General features: G+C 44.8%; 1 protein-coding gene and 1 long non-coding RNA gene across 12 annotated transcripts in view; one reads left to right on the top strand and one right to left on the bottom strand.

Annotated features, from left to right (window-relative positions):
* The window catches only part of NCKAP5 (NCK associated protein 5), a 964576-nt gene that overhangs the window by 382874 nt on the left and 568018 nt on the right, over positions 1–13684 (top strand). The window lies entirely within an intron of this gene.
* LOC144291966 (uncharacterized) lies at positions 493–4037 on the bottom strand. Its single transcript, XR_013359506.1, has 3 exons — positions 3739–4037; positions 2766–2841; positions 493–2630 (listed from the first exon to the last, which is right to left on the bottom strand). It is a non-coding gene; the product is annotated as an uncharacterized LOC144291966 (long non-coding RNA).

The following is a 13684-nucleotide window of genomic DNA, read 5'->3' as shown; positions in this document are numbered from 1 at the left end:
ATGAATAGAATCATGCATGCTGTTACCTTTATAAACACAGTTGACCCTTGAATGATGTATTTAGGTTGCTTCCATATCTTGGCTGTTGTAAATAAGGCTGCAATAAACATAGGAGTACATATCTCTTTCCCTTTGTGATTTTAATTTGCTCTTCTCCAGTGACTAATGATGATGAGCAACTTTTGTACAATTATTTGACACTTTTATATCTTTTTTGATAAAGAATATATTGAATCTTTTGCTCATTTAAGTGGGTTGTTACTGTAAGACTACTTATAGAAGTGTATTTTTTAACTTATGTATGTATGTGAGTTATTTTTTTGTTAATAATTTTATCAAACAAGGTTGGAGAAAGTATTTCATATGAGACTTGTAGGCTAGAAGTCTTTATCTATTGATATTGGTTAATAAATAGGAAGCCCATAATGTTTCCCAGGTCTTTTCCTCTTAAAAATGTGTTCTACATCAATATTTCTTGATTTAAAGAACAGAAGACCCCTCCTAAATCATCCATGGCCATAATTTGAGAAATACTTTGCAGCATAAGGCATTAAATCCTTTCATTGATTCATTACATAATTCAGCATACACTGAGTATCTTTCATGCACCTGATCATTGTGTTGGTGCTGGACAACTTGGGTGTTGTATTGTAAACAGACAGTAGACAATTAAGTTATCTGATAACCTCAATAAACTCTCTCATAGCTTTCCTTTGTTTTTCTTTGGGTTTTCTACAGAACCAATCATATCAGAGACCGTAACTAACAGATGACTCCCTCCTTACTGAAATATCTTCTTTACTGGGTTTGTGTGTGAGCCCATTCTCCTGGTTTGGCTTCTCCCTCATTAGCTGCCCCCTCAGGGTGGTCTCTTTTGCTAGTTGCTCTTTATCTTCTTGCCTTTTTAAAGTTTGAATGACTAATGATTTAGTCCTCAAATGTCTTCTCTTTTTTAACTGTCCTGACAGCCTTAATGATCTACTCGATGTGATGGATTTAATTTAACCATCTATATTTTATACAGCTCCCAAATTCACATCTCCAATCACGACTTGTGCCCTGAACAGAATCTTTGAATGTTTATTCAGCTGCCTATTCAATAATTCCTTTTGGTTGGTAAAAACCAAAAATAACAGTAACAGCCACCAATACAAACTTCACTAACACCAAGTCTACCACCACAAACATTTATATGGCCCTCACCAAAAGCCAGGAACTATTCTAAGAGCTTTGCATAGTTTATATTGAAAGTTTAATTTCATAGGTTTCCCAATTCTAATGCATCCAAAACTGAAGCCTTGATTCTTCCACCAAATTTGTTCTACCCGTAGTCTTCCCTGTTTCAATTAATAGTAACGCCATTGCTTTTGTTGCTAAGGCCAAAGACTTTGAGTTCCTTTTCACTTTTTTTGTTTTTTCCTAACCCCTGTGCCAAGCAGGTATTGCCGGGTCTCAAATTACAACAATCCCAAATTGCCACCAATTCTCATTATACTTCTTGCTGTGGTCCTGCCCAAGTCATCATCTCTCACCCTATTCTTACAATAGCCTAATAATAGATTTTTCCATGGCTTCCCTGCTTCCCCACCTATAATCCATAATAGGGTGGACAGATTAGTCCATTAAACAAAAGTCAGATCATGAAACTTCTCTCCTCCAAACCCTCCAGGTTCCTGGCCTTCCATATCCTCTAGGTTAAAAACTAGTCCTAGTCCTTAAATTGGCCCATTAGGTCCTACCCAATGATCTGTCCTTTCAGACTACTTCCATGAACACTCTGCCCTCACTCTTCCATCCCTACCACCCCATTGCTGTTTCTAGACCTCACTGGGCACAATCCTAAGGGCCACTACACCAGCATCTCGTCTCAGACACCTGCACGGCTTACCTGATCCCTCACCTCCTTTAACCACACTTACATTCTCAGTCAGACCCTCACTGAGCCCTCTGTTTAAACTTGAATACCACTCAGGCTTCCTTGATTTATTTTTCTCCATAGCATTGATTATAACAGAGAATATAATTTCCTTGTGTATACTTTTCTAGTATCTTTCTTCCTCTCCAGAATGTAAGTTCCATAAGGTCAAAAAAAATTTTTTTTCACTCATATATTCTTTTTTTTTTTTTTTAATGATAGTCACAGAGAGAGAGAGAGAGGCAGAGATACAGGCAGAGGAAGAAGCAGGCTCCATGCACCGGAAGCCCGATGTGGGATTCGATCCCGGGTCTCCAGGATCCCGCTCTGGGCCAAAGGCAGGCGCCAAACCGCTGCGCCACCCAGGGATCCCTCACTCATATATTCTCATGCTAACACACTGTGAACACTTAGTAATTGAAAGAACTAGATATGTTTTGAAGTAAGAGCCGAGGACTTGATGAATTGGAAGTGGCACCATCAATTAAGCCTATCACTTGGCCCTGATGCAACTGAAACTTATTGAATAAAGAGCAGAGCAGGGCACAGGATGGTGCCTGCAGCCCAGGGTCTGACTCTCAGTTTAGCTCTTTTCTCCCTGGTAAACACCAGTTTCCTGGACTCTGTTCCTTAGATCAGTCTCCAGCATGATAGTCCATTCTGGTGAAGACGATCCCTTCTGCAATCCTTATTTCGTGGCACCATGTTGATGAATCTTTGAATTGAAAGTTTTCATATTAATAAACACATTAAACAGATTGACAATGAAGAACCTTAGACTTTTAAATATTGATAAGAATGCCTTAAAAACCTGATCCGTAGTTGCCCTTGACTTAGATTATTTACTTACTGGGAAATGTAACACTCGAACCTCATTTTCGCTCAACCTACCAAGTCACGGTGATGTATGGGATTTTGATCCTGACCTGTAAATCAAAATTTCAAACCATCAGCATTCACCAAATGCCCATGGTTGCATGTGCTATCGTAAGCACCACTGGGCTATAAAATAAGTAGCAGACACAGTGTCTGCCTAGATAAATGGGTGCTTACTGTGGCTTGCCCACATTTCTCAACTACAGCATAATGAGAAAGAGCGATTTGAGCACTAATTTCAAAGTCTGTTCAATCTTCACAGTAAACATATTTTTGCCTGGCTCCTACACTTACCTGAATAAATGGCTTCAAACTTTTCCCTTCAACTTCTGAACCGGTGATTTGTTTATCCAATGAATTATTTCCCCCAACAAATAACTGTCATTCAGGGTAACTGAACATTTTCCAGCGCTTGAGAAGAATGCACGAAACCAGACCTAATCTCATTGGTTGGATTCTTGATTCTTGAAGGCTTGTTTCTGTATATCTAGGACCACTGTGAGTTTCATTTATTTATTTATTTTTTTTAAACTTTTGCCCTAATCCTTGTAAGGCTGTAACCATTAGCATGGTGTGTGGTGATACTGAAATGGCTTTTTAAACCAGTCCAAAGTATACTATTGGACAGAGCACCTTACTTGATCTGCAGAAGAAACCGTTTTAATTGGGAGAGAATGCCACTCTTAAAAGTCACCATTTTCTGTTAATATAGGTTATCTTTAAAAAGCATGTGATCGAGAAAATAGGAAAATCGTGAAGACTCTTTAAGCTCTGACTGGGGCTAAAGTGAGCCCCGCATTTTGTCTTCGGAAGCAACTGCTCCTTTCACCTCCCGGAGGCCAGCAGGGCCCAGCGGGCGGGTTCGCCTTCCCCGGAGCCTTATTCCCAAATGTCCTTGGGAGTCAACTTCTGGCTCCAGACGAACGGCTGTGAGTTCCAGCTCCTACCTGCCAATTAGGACGGTCTGGGTGTCTGTGCCAGTGTCGGGTCATCCTGATGGTAAGATTACAGGACCTGTTTGTTTCGTTCATTAGCAGAAATTCGTTCCGCGGGGACCCCGCGCCCGGCGGTCTGGGGGGTGGGGGGCGGGGGGCGGGGGTGGGGGGGGCCGGGCTGTCCGGGGGGATTGATTCTTCTTCCTGGGAACCGGGAAAGGAAAACACTCCGTCGCCCTTGGGACCCCCATTTCCCTCTTCGGTTCCTCTTGTTTGGGACGGACAATGGCAGCCCCTAGGCCCGTCCCCGGCGCCCCCTCCTCCCCTCCGCTCCCCGCGCCTCGCCCCTCGCCCCCCGGCCTCCCCAGCTCGGGCTCCGGGCGGAGATTTGTCAGAACCGTTGGGTCGAGACTGATGCTGATCGCGGCAGATGGGCCGGCGCTGACAGCCCGCGCCTAAGCGGCTTCCCACGGGGTGCGGCGGGGGGGCGCGGGGGGCGCGGGGGGCGCGGGGGCGCCGGGGCCGAGGGGGGCGCGGGAGGAGCGCGCGGGAGGAGCGCAGTGCGCAGCCCCGCGGGCGCTCGGGCCGCCTCGGGAGCGCCTCCGCCTCCGCCTCCGCCTCCGCCTCCGCCGCCGGGACCAAGGTGGGCGGCGAGCCGGGCGCCTCCGGGAACCCGGGAGACGGCGGGTTGCGGGCGGCGGCGGAGACCGCGGGCGGGGCGGGGCGGGGGCGCGGGGAGCACAACAAAGCGCCGGGGCGCGGGGTCGCGCTGTCCCGGCCGCCGCCGCCGCCTCTGCCTCTGCCTCTGCGCGCCCCGGACCTGCCAAGTTCGCCAACTCCGGGCTCCGCGGCCGGCGCCGGGCCGCCCCGCGAGGGACCCTGCCCCGGGGACGCTCGCCCCCGCCCCGCCCCGCCCCGCCCCGCTGCAAAATGCTCCGGCGCAGGCCAGGTAAGGAGACGCCCCTCCCCGTCCGTCCCGGCCCCGAGGTCTCCTCGCTCGGCCCCCGCTCCCCGGCCCCTGCCCCTGCCCGCCGTCCTCCTCCTCCCACCCTCGCGGAGCCCAGCAGGGGGCGAGTCCCGGGACGCGGCGCGCGGTGGTGCCGCCGGCGCTCGGACCCCGCCACCTGGGGCCGGGGGGGGGGGGGGGGGGCTGTGCCTCCTCGCGGTCGCGGCTCGCGCGGGGTCCGAGCCCCCCAGCACGCGCCAGCAAGCGCCTGTCCACCTGTGGGGCCTCGCTTTTGTGCCGGAGTGCAAACGAAAACACTCGCACGTGCACGCGGCGTTCCACGCTGGCATTCTCCGGAGACTCCTGAAGGGCGCGGGGCGGGGGGCTTAGGAGCCCGAGCCCCCCCCCCGAGCCCCCCCGAGCCCCCCCCGAGCCCCCCGCGCCGCCTCTGCGGCGGGGCCGGGACTCCCGGGCTCAGGCGCCAGCAGCGGAGCGAGCACCTCCGCGCGGGGACGCGGGGCTGTCGGACTCGGCCGGGGCAGCGCTGAGCCCCCGGCACCCCCGAACGTGCCATCCGCAGAGGCCGGTGCGCGCTCGCTCCCTGGCCCGGCCCCGGCCCCCTCGCCGGTCGGCCCCGCTCGCCGGGAGCCCCGAGTGTGTGCCCCGTTGCTACGGGCAACTGCCGGCGCCTGAAGCGCAGCCCCGAAAGCAGCTTAATGCTGATTGATGGGCAGAAATACGATATTTTCTGAGCTTGGCGGCCCGGGTGCAGGGACCCTGCCCCCGCTGGAGCCTGCGGACCTCCCGGGTGGCGCCTTCCTCCTGCCCCCGTCCAGGCCCCGCCCCCCCCCCCCCGCCCCACCTTCTAGGGTTAAATTAGGTGCCAGCGTTTGCCCTCGTGAGTAACCGGCGGCTGCCCCAGAGTTTCCCCTCTTCTTTTCAAGGCCTGTGTTGAGTTGGATGAATGAGGCCCCCAGTTCTGGGCACTACCATCTTCCTTTCTCCTTTCATCCTCCGCCTCTTCCCACACCCTTTCCTACACAGAGGTACTTAAAATAGATCAACCCTTTAATGACCACAGCTATTAGGGTGAATGCTCTTAGAAGCATTTTCCTAAAAATAATCCATTTCCCATCCATAGCTCTTCTTCCCCTACTTCTCTCCTCCCATTCCACACCTCTTCCTTCCTTGCCACAGAGAGTTTGGTCACTTCTATCCCTTGAAAGAGACAGCCCGAAAATAAGCCCATTGCTGGGATAACCTTTGAGGCCTTTGTGGGTATTTTTGTTTTGTTTTGTTTTGTTTTGTTTTGTTTTTCGTTTTAAGCCCCTCATACTCATTACCCTAGCCTTTTTCGAGGGCAGCAGCCGCCTCCTGTCAGCCACCCTGAACTAAAATTCCTACAACTAATGGAAATACCTGTCCAATCTGCACCCCTGCCGCTCCTCCCCAGTACTGACAGCAAAGGGCCAGGTTTCATTATCAAAGAATTTATCCTTAGAAGAACTTTTGCTGCACTATTTCTTTTCAGCACTGCAGTATTTTTGGCAAAGTATTTTCATGACCTGAATTGTCATGCCTAGCTTCCTTTTGCCTATGGACATGAATTTGGATAAGCGTGTGGTGTTTTAAAGTCATTCATTTATTAATGCAAACAAAACTTTCTTGAGAGGCTTTCCCCTTTTTGGGCACCAAGGTAGGCTCTGGGTGGGGAATGGAGCAAAGACAAGACCCAAATGCCTATTAGCATTTGAAAGCCCACATTACAACTGGATTGTGGTTATTGCTATTATGGTTAATATTATAACAGCACACTACATTTGAACAGGACTTTACAGTTTACAAAAGGCTTTCATAGGCTTTATCTCCTTTAATCCTGGCAGCAGGAATTTTAAATAGCAGTGATTCCACCTAAAGGCCCAGTAATGCTCACCAATCCTGCTTAACTAAAAAGAAAAAGAATCTTGCAAATCATCACAACAGCTGATGGAGCTTTAAAACACAGAATAAACAATTCAGAAGAAGCTTATGAAGCTTAGTTATTGGAATGTAGCTTAGGGAAGCTAAGTGCAATGCATGGAACACGCACATTCCCGGGAAAGCATCCTGGGAAGAAACTACATCCGGGGACCCTGGTGGCTCAGTGAACCACTGGCTGCTGGAGGTGGTGACTTTCCAGGCTTCTGGACTGTTGCCTTATCCTAGGATCTAAAAGGGGATGAAAGTGTAAGCACAAAGTTGCTGGGAGACTAGCAAATTAAGCAAAATGAGTAGGCAGTGATGTTACTTTCTTTAGCTACAAGGCATTCTTGAGATATCCGCAAGTTTCTAGTATATATTTACTTTAGAAATGAAGCAATTTTCTGTACTTAGAGCCTAAAAAACGAGTTTGTGTGCCTTGAGCGAGCCATATGAAGACAATTAAGGTTTTGGTCATTTTTACTCATTATTTTGAAAATGGAGTGGGGGATGGTATCTCAGGTGGGTAAGTGGCAGTTTCGCTTTTTTATCATTTATAGGGAGAAGGTGCAGAAGGCTTTCATGTAGATGGGCTCGTTTTCCCATCTCCTTCAACACGGAGAGAAGGCTTTTCTCACTTCTCAGCTGTGAATATCATTCGTGACTTTTCTCCAAAAACGATTTCTGGGATGCCTGCTGCTAGTTGAAAAATTTGGTAGGCATTTCAGACACCATGCTAATACGCTTGCTTATCACTTTGAAATGTTTTATTCAAAATTTTGTCAGCAAGGTAGTAGGTCATCGAGAACTTATTATGGCCAGGGGCTGGCTGTGGGTACAACTAGATTACCCGAGAAGGTAATCACAGGGCAAGGTCTGTTACAGGGAAAGGACGGAGATGCCCAGAGAAGCTTTTTTATTGTTTAGTGCTATGTGGTTTTGTGGGAACTTTTAAATGTGTAGGTTTTGTGGGTGGTTTTTTTGTTTGTTTGTTTGCCGGAGAATTTGTTCATGAAAGCCCATTACTCTGTGTTTAGCGTTGCCACATATTATTTTCGTTCTTAGAGATTTTAGCCTCTTAGGTTAGAGTTTCGCTTACAACTTGTATGTCAATAAAAAACACATAATAAATACACACGTGTTTGGGAAGTTAGATTGACCTAGTTGGTCTTCCTCTGAGAGACTTCATCAGCTTCAAGATCCCTGAGGTTTTCAAATGAATGAAATCGAAAGGGAGGTAGTGGATTCCAAGCTCAGGCACACTCCTGTGATTTTCCTATTTTAATGTGAGCAACATGAGAGGAGCAGAGAGCTGTGGGCACCGTGGTGATGATGGTTAGTGTCCGCCTCGTTCAGGGCTGTCCGTCTTCCCCATGACTCTCTAACCTGAGGCCCTGTCATTCATTTACTCAATTCATTCATTCAATAAATATTTGCTGAGGAGCACTTATAGAGAGAATGGGCTCTGTGCTCCAAGCCTCCTAGCTTTTTTTTCTGCAGAACTGTGCATTTCCTGCTTAGCCAATAGGCATCTTCCTTTCAAATATCTGATAGTTTTGTCCTTCGGAGTTCCTGTAAGGTGTAGTTTAAAGGCAACAGAATGTGGGTGGCTGAGAGGCTTTCTTGAGGCAGTGAAGTGCTGCTGAGGGCTGTTGCCTCTGCCTGGGATTGCTTCCTGGGTATTATACCTTTCCACCTAAGTAAGCTCTGTTTGCACATGCCCCCTTCTGCTTAGACTACAGGTTGTAATGAATTAAGTAAACAGCCCTGCAAATTTGTTGCTCTTCTCAGAGCATAGCTGTTTGACATTATTTGACATGAACGTAAGCCCCAAAGTGCGTTAACCAAGTTGCCGTAACTAGATTCTCAGATACTGTGGCAGGTGGGAGGGTTGAAGAAACAGGAGGGAAACTAGACGGGTCACAGCGCTTACTGCTGTAGGTAAGTCTGCGGCTTCTAAATGGATTGTGAACTCAGTGTTCCTAAAACTGTGTGTTTCAGTGCAGGTGGTCAAGACTTCAGACATGAGAGTCTTACAGACCTGGGGTCACATTCTCGTATTAACTACTATGGATGTGATCTGGGCCAAGATTATAATCTCTCTAATGGACCTCCGTTTCCTTACCTATAAAACTGGAATATAATTATATGCATTTGTAAGTTATTAAGAGTAAAATCTAACATGTATCAAGGACTTAGACCGTACCTAATGCACAAAAGGTTAACGTATGCTATCTGCTATGTTCTTTTAATCTTATTTTCATATCAGTTGGGGCCTAGTTGAACTGTCTTGTCCACATTCAGCTCCTCTCTGAACTATCTCCCAGAACCCCACAGAGAACAACCATTATAGGGAAGTTATAGTTAAAAGCAATTGCAGCTACTTTCAGAAAGAGTGTATGCCTTGTAAAAGTGTGATGACCGAGGATATCTATTTTCTCTTTGAGGTGCAAATAATTTAGTCCATATGGTAAGCCTAGAAAGTTTCAGTTAACATTAAATCATCGAGTGCCTGGGAACAGTATTAGGCTGGGTTACATGGGATGCAAAGATGAAAACCACAGTCTGGCTCTCTACTTTCAAGTTCGAAGAGGAGAGGGGTTGATATGATAAATAATAATAACAGTATAATAATAAGAATCATAATAAAGATACCTGTCACTTATTAAGCCCTGATCAGTATCAGACAGATTCTTTATTAAAGGAAGCAGTCTTGCTATCTTTGACACAGATGTTATTTTCTCCATTATAGAGATAATATTAGAAGAAACTTAAGTGCCAGAGCGGTGTCATTAACCAAGTATTACGGGTTGCAAAGGGGAGAATTATCCTTACCAGATAAGCCTACGTCAGGTGGTTTTTGCTGGTGCTTTGAATTGTTTAGAAATGTTGGATGTGATTCATTTAATAACTACATTATCCAGGGTCCTATTTGGGTTCATCAGTCTCTTGGTCCTCTTACACTCTGTTCAAAGCATTGTAGAAATGAGAGAAAGAAAAGACTGGGCTGTGTTAATCAGCCAGCAAGGAATTTATCCCCTTCTTTTTCTCAGTTCTTTGTTCATTTTCATTGCAAAGGCCTCCAGGGAAATATCTTACTTCTCTTGGAAGATTATTCCTTAATCTGAAGACCACATTATCATCAATACTTTTATTGTTTTTTTTAATGGCATGAGATTTAGGCTACCAAAATGTTCTCTAATTTAATTTACGCCAGCTTTTATACTCACTTGTGTGTATGTGCTAAATGGGAAATGTGGCATTGTAAAATAACAATTAGGTCAGCCTACTGGTACCGTCGACAAACAGCATGCAACACATATTTCACCTGATAGAGATCATTTTGACTTCTCCCAAATTGTTCCTCTTTTGTTTTCACTTGTAATCACTTCTTGTTTTTTTTTTTTTTATTATCTAAATGTGTTAAAATTCTAATACTGTAGTACCATTCTCACACCTTCTCCCCAGTGACAAATGTCCAAACTCAGCTGTCACTCTCCATTTTTTTTTTTCCTATTGAGATTGTATAAAATGGACTATCTTCTCAGATTGCTAGAGTGGTGCTTTCATCTCAGGAACCGTAAATTTGCCTGAATTGCTGTAATGTGAAAGGGGAATCACATAGGCTATCTAAATATTTTGTTGTGCATATAAATTTAAGCTTTCAGAATGATATTTTTAAGGGAGACATGCATGTTTAACTCAAGAAGGTGTAGATTAATCTTTACAGCTCACTATCCACTATGTTCCAACTTAAAGGAATTATGGCACCCAAAAATTTCAGTCAAATGTATTTGTATGCATGGTCAGAAGGGCTCATTTCCTACCTGACTTCATTGTCTTGTCCATTAAGTGACTCAGCAGACAGTTATTAAGTGCCCTAGTATGTAACAGGCAACATGTTGGACATAGAGTGACCATGACCAGGGCTCCTTATTCTAATGCTGAACATGTAGCAACAGAAAGTTATTAGTCTTCCAAAGAAACAAATAAATAAGCAAAAGAAACATGCAACTTTGATATGACATTGCTCTGCACACTTCCTGCTTCTGACAGCTTTTAGATAGTATCTCAGGCTGTGTCTCGTCCTTGTTGTGGTATACACTTTTAAAGTGTGCTTCATTTCACCAAGACTTTTAGAAGGTAGAAGCCTTTGTCCCTCTGTACCTCATAGTTTGTTCTGATTTTCCCTGAGATATAACCAGTTGTCTTTTTTGCTCAGTGCTCAATGCCTAGTAGTTGTTCAATAAATATGTGTGGAATAGAGGGCAGGAAGAAAAGAAAGAAGGAAGGAAACTTAGGAATTTACTGTACTGGGAATTAGAAAAGTATCTGATTTGGGATGGGATGCTTTCTTCTCCTGAAAATCATCATGTCTACCTAAGACCAGATTAGGGAAAATATCTTCTTTTCCACTGGACAGTCCCTTTTAGGGCTTGGTATACATAGCATTGGTCAATGGTTCCAGCACTGGTGATGATTTTGTAGAGGCTTTAAAATCCTGAGGCTGCTTTGTCGACATCCCTCACCCACTCTGCTAAATGTCAGTTACTCAGAGTTTCATTCTGTCTTGACATGGTCTCTCCTTCTTCCTCTTTCTATACTGACACGTTTGGAGAAATCCACCTTATTTTCACTAAAAGATATTTATTAAACACTTGCACTGCACAAGATCTTGTTCCAGGTTTTATGGATTCATAGCAAGTCATCATAAAATGAAGGTAGTTATAAGTCAGTCATAAAATTAGTTATAAGATACAAATGCCCACAAGGGGCTTGTGATCTAGGTGGAGTATGACATACCCTATAAAGTACCAAAAACAGCAGTATGGAGCCGGTAAAACAAAAGAAGCAAATCAGCATAACAGGAGGTTGGAAGAGGAAGTGATGAGTGAGGGCCAGTGCCTTTGGAATAGGCCTCCTGGGGGGAAGGAGAATGTGAGTTGATCCCAGTGGGAATTGGGCATGAGGAAAGAGGGAGAAAGAATGAGCTAGTCACTGGACAGCTTGCACTTAGACTCTCAGGCAGGAACTTGGAGCAGCCCTGGAAGACAAGTGGGAGCAGTGCATGCACGCTAAGTGATGTCAACTTTATTCTCTGGGCTAACATTTCTCAAAGCATATCTGCCTGGGACAGTAGTTCTGCTGAATGTAGGTATGTAAGTTGAAACACAGCCCTATGGTTGGAAGTAGGAAAAGCTGAGAAAAAATCTTAAAATGTTTTTCTCAGTATGCCTGGGTGGCTCAGTGGTTGAGCATTTGCCTTTGGATCAGGGCATGATCCCGGGTCTGGGGATCTAGTCCCGCATCGGGCTCCCTGTGAGGAGCTCCGCTTCCCCCTCTGCCTATGTCTCTGCCTCTCTCTGTGTGTCTCTCATGAATAAATAAAATAAAATAAAATAAAATAAATAATAAAAAATTAAAATGGTTTTCTTGCCTGTGGCAGTTCTTAGAGACTCTAGTATGCTAATCTGCACTAGTAATCTATAGATGTTTCCCCAAATATTTTTAATATCTGAATTCATTTGTAATAGAGCATTTTGGGAGGGCAGCTATCTGTAGAACTTACTTTGGAAATGCTTTTGGAGGCCACTGATAATCTGGAGTCACAGGCTTTATGGGTGAAATGCTAGGAAAATGACCCTGAAAAAGGTGCATAGTGGGATCTAAGGGGAGAGCACAGGGCTATTAGGAGACTGTCTAGCAGGACAGAAGCCTGGGTTAGGGGGTGGTGGCATGAGAATGGGAGGGAAGGAGTAGATTTCATGGATTATTAGAGTGTGAGAACCCTCACTCTTTTTTGAATGGCCAGAAGAAGCAGAGTTGCTAAGATGGGAGAATCAAGAATGGCTCCAAACATGATTCTTTTGCAATTAGGAGCCACATGTAAGCAAAGTCCTTACAGATTTCTGAACTTCTGTATCTTTTACTTGATGCTCAATAGCAATGAGGTACTCCAAACATATTCTAACCTGATGGGACAGTAGCATCTTTGTGGGCATACACCTTTTGTCAGAGGGATGCTTTATAGTCCAAATATTTTCTCAAAATATGGTTAAAGCATCTCCCTGCTTTTTTAAGCCTTATATCCAGGGAAATACTGCCAGAAGTGACTCCATGTAGTCATTACGCCTCCCTGCATTGGAAGTGGCTTTTGTATACCAAGGGCTGTTTGCAATACAGAGAAGAGACTGCACCCCGCTCTTGGGAACTGAATTCATTGTCTGGTTCACAGCTACTTTTGTTGGTTTTCCTCATAGTGGGGAGCTTTATGATAAATGACAGTGGACACTGTACAGAAGTCACGCAGATTTTGTTGTCAGCTCTCTTGAGTTTATTCATCCCTAGAGATGCAAAGATTTCACTGCATAATGTTGAGTCCTATTTGTCTGTTTGGTCTCCAAGGACCAGCCTCTCTTGCTCTGTTCACAATCTTCACATTCTATTTAATCTGTGCAGAGGAGTTACGCTTCTGGCTTTCGGCCGTTCACATAGGAGTGCACAAAATAATTATTTTTATTTTTCTGTGATTATTTTTTGTCTTTGAGAAATATTCTTAACATTCGTTTCCAAAATTGGTAGTAGTATGATGCAGCAGTAGAAAGTGAGAAGCTTCACTGCTTTTTCTCTAGAATCGTTTATTGGGATAATTAAATATGATAAGTTTCACAGTTTTCTTATATATTTATGAATATAAATGCATTTAATTATTTAATAACTCATTTATTCCCTATATTTATTTCTCTCCATTCCTACCCATATTATAACTCTGTTCATGTATTTGGAAACTTGCAAATGATTCAAAGTAGTTGTCGTCATTAGGGTGCATATTTCTGAATGTATTTCTCTTTTATTGTTGGAATTCCAACAATAATTGTCTGAAATTATTGTCTGAAATTGCCTGAATCCTTTTGATTCTCTAGCTATATTGTTTATTTACACTTCTTATTGCCTTGAAAACCTGGAGTTGTGTTTCTGTAGGCTTCTGGCTTGATGGATCTCTGCCCATTGATGTCCTATCTGAAGTTAACTTAAGCTGTATAGATATACCAG

Source organism: Canis aureus, chromosome 20, assembly GCF_053574225.1.
Source record: "Canis aureus isolate CA01 chromosome 20, VMU_Caureus_v.1.0, whole genome shotgun sequence".
Taxonomy (NCBI): domain Eukaryota; kingdom Metazoa; phylum Chordata; class Mammalia; order Carnivora; family Canidae; genus Canis; species Canis aureus.
This window is presented reverse-complemented; position numbering and strand designations above follow the sequence as displayed.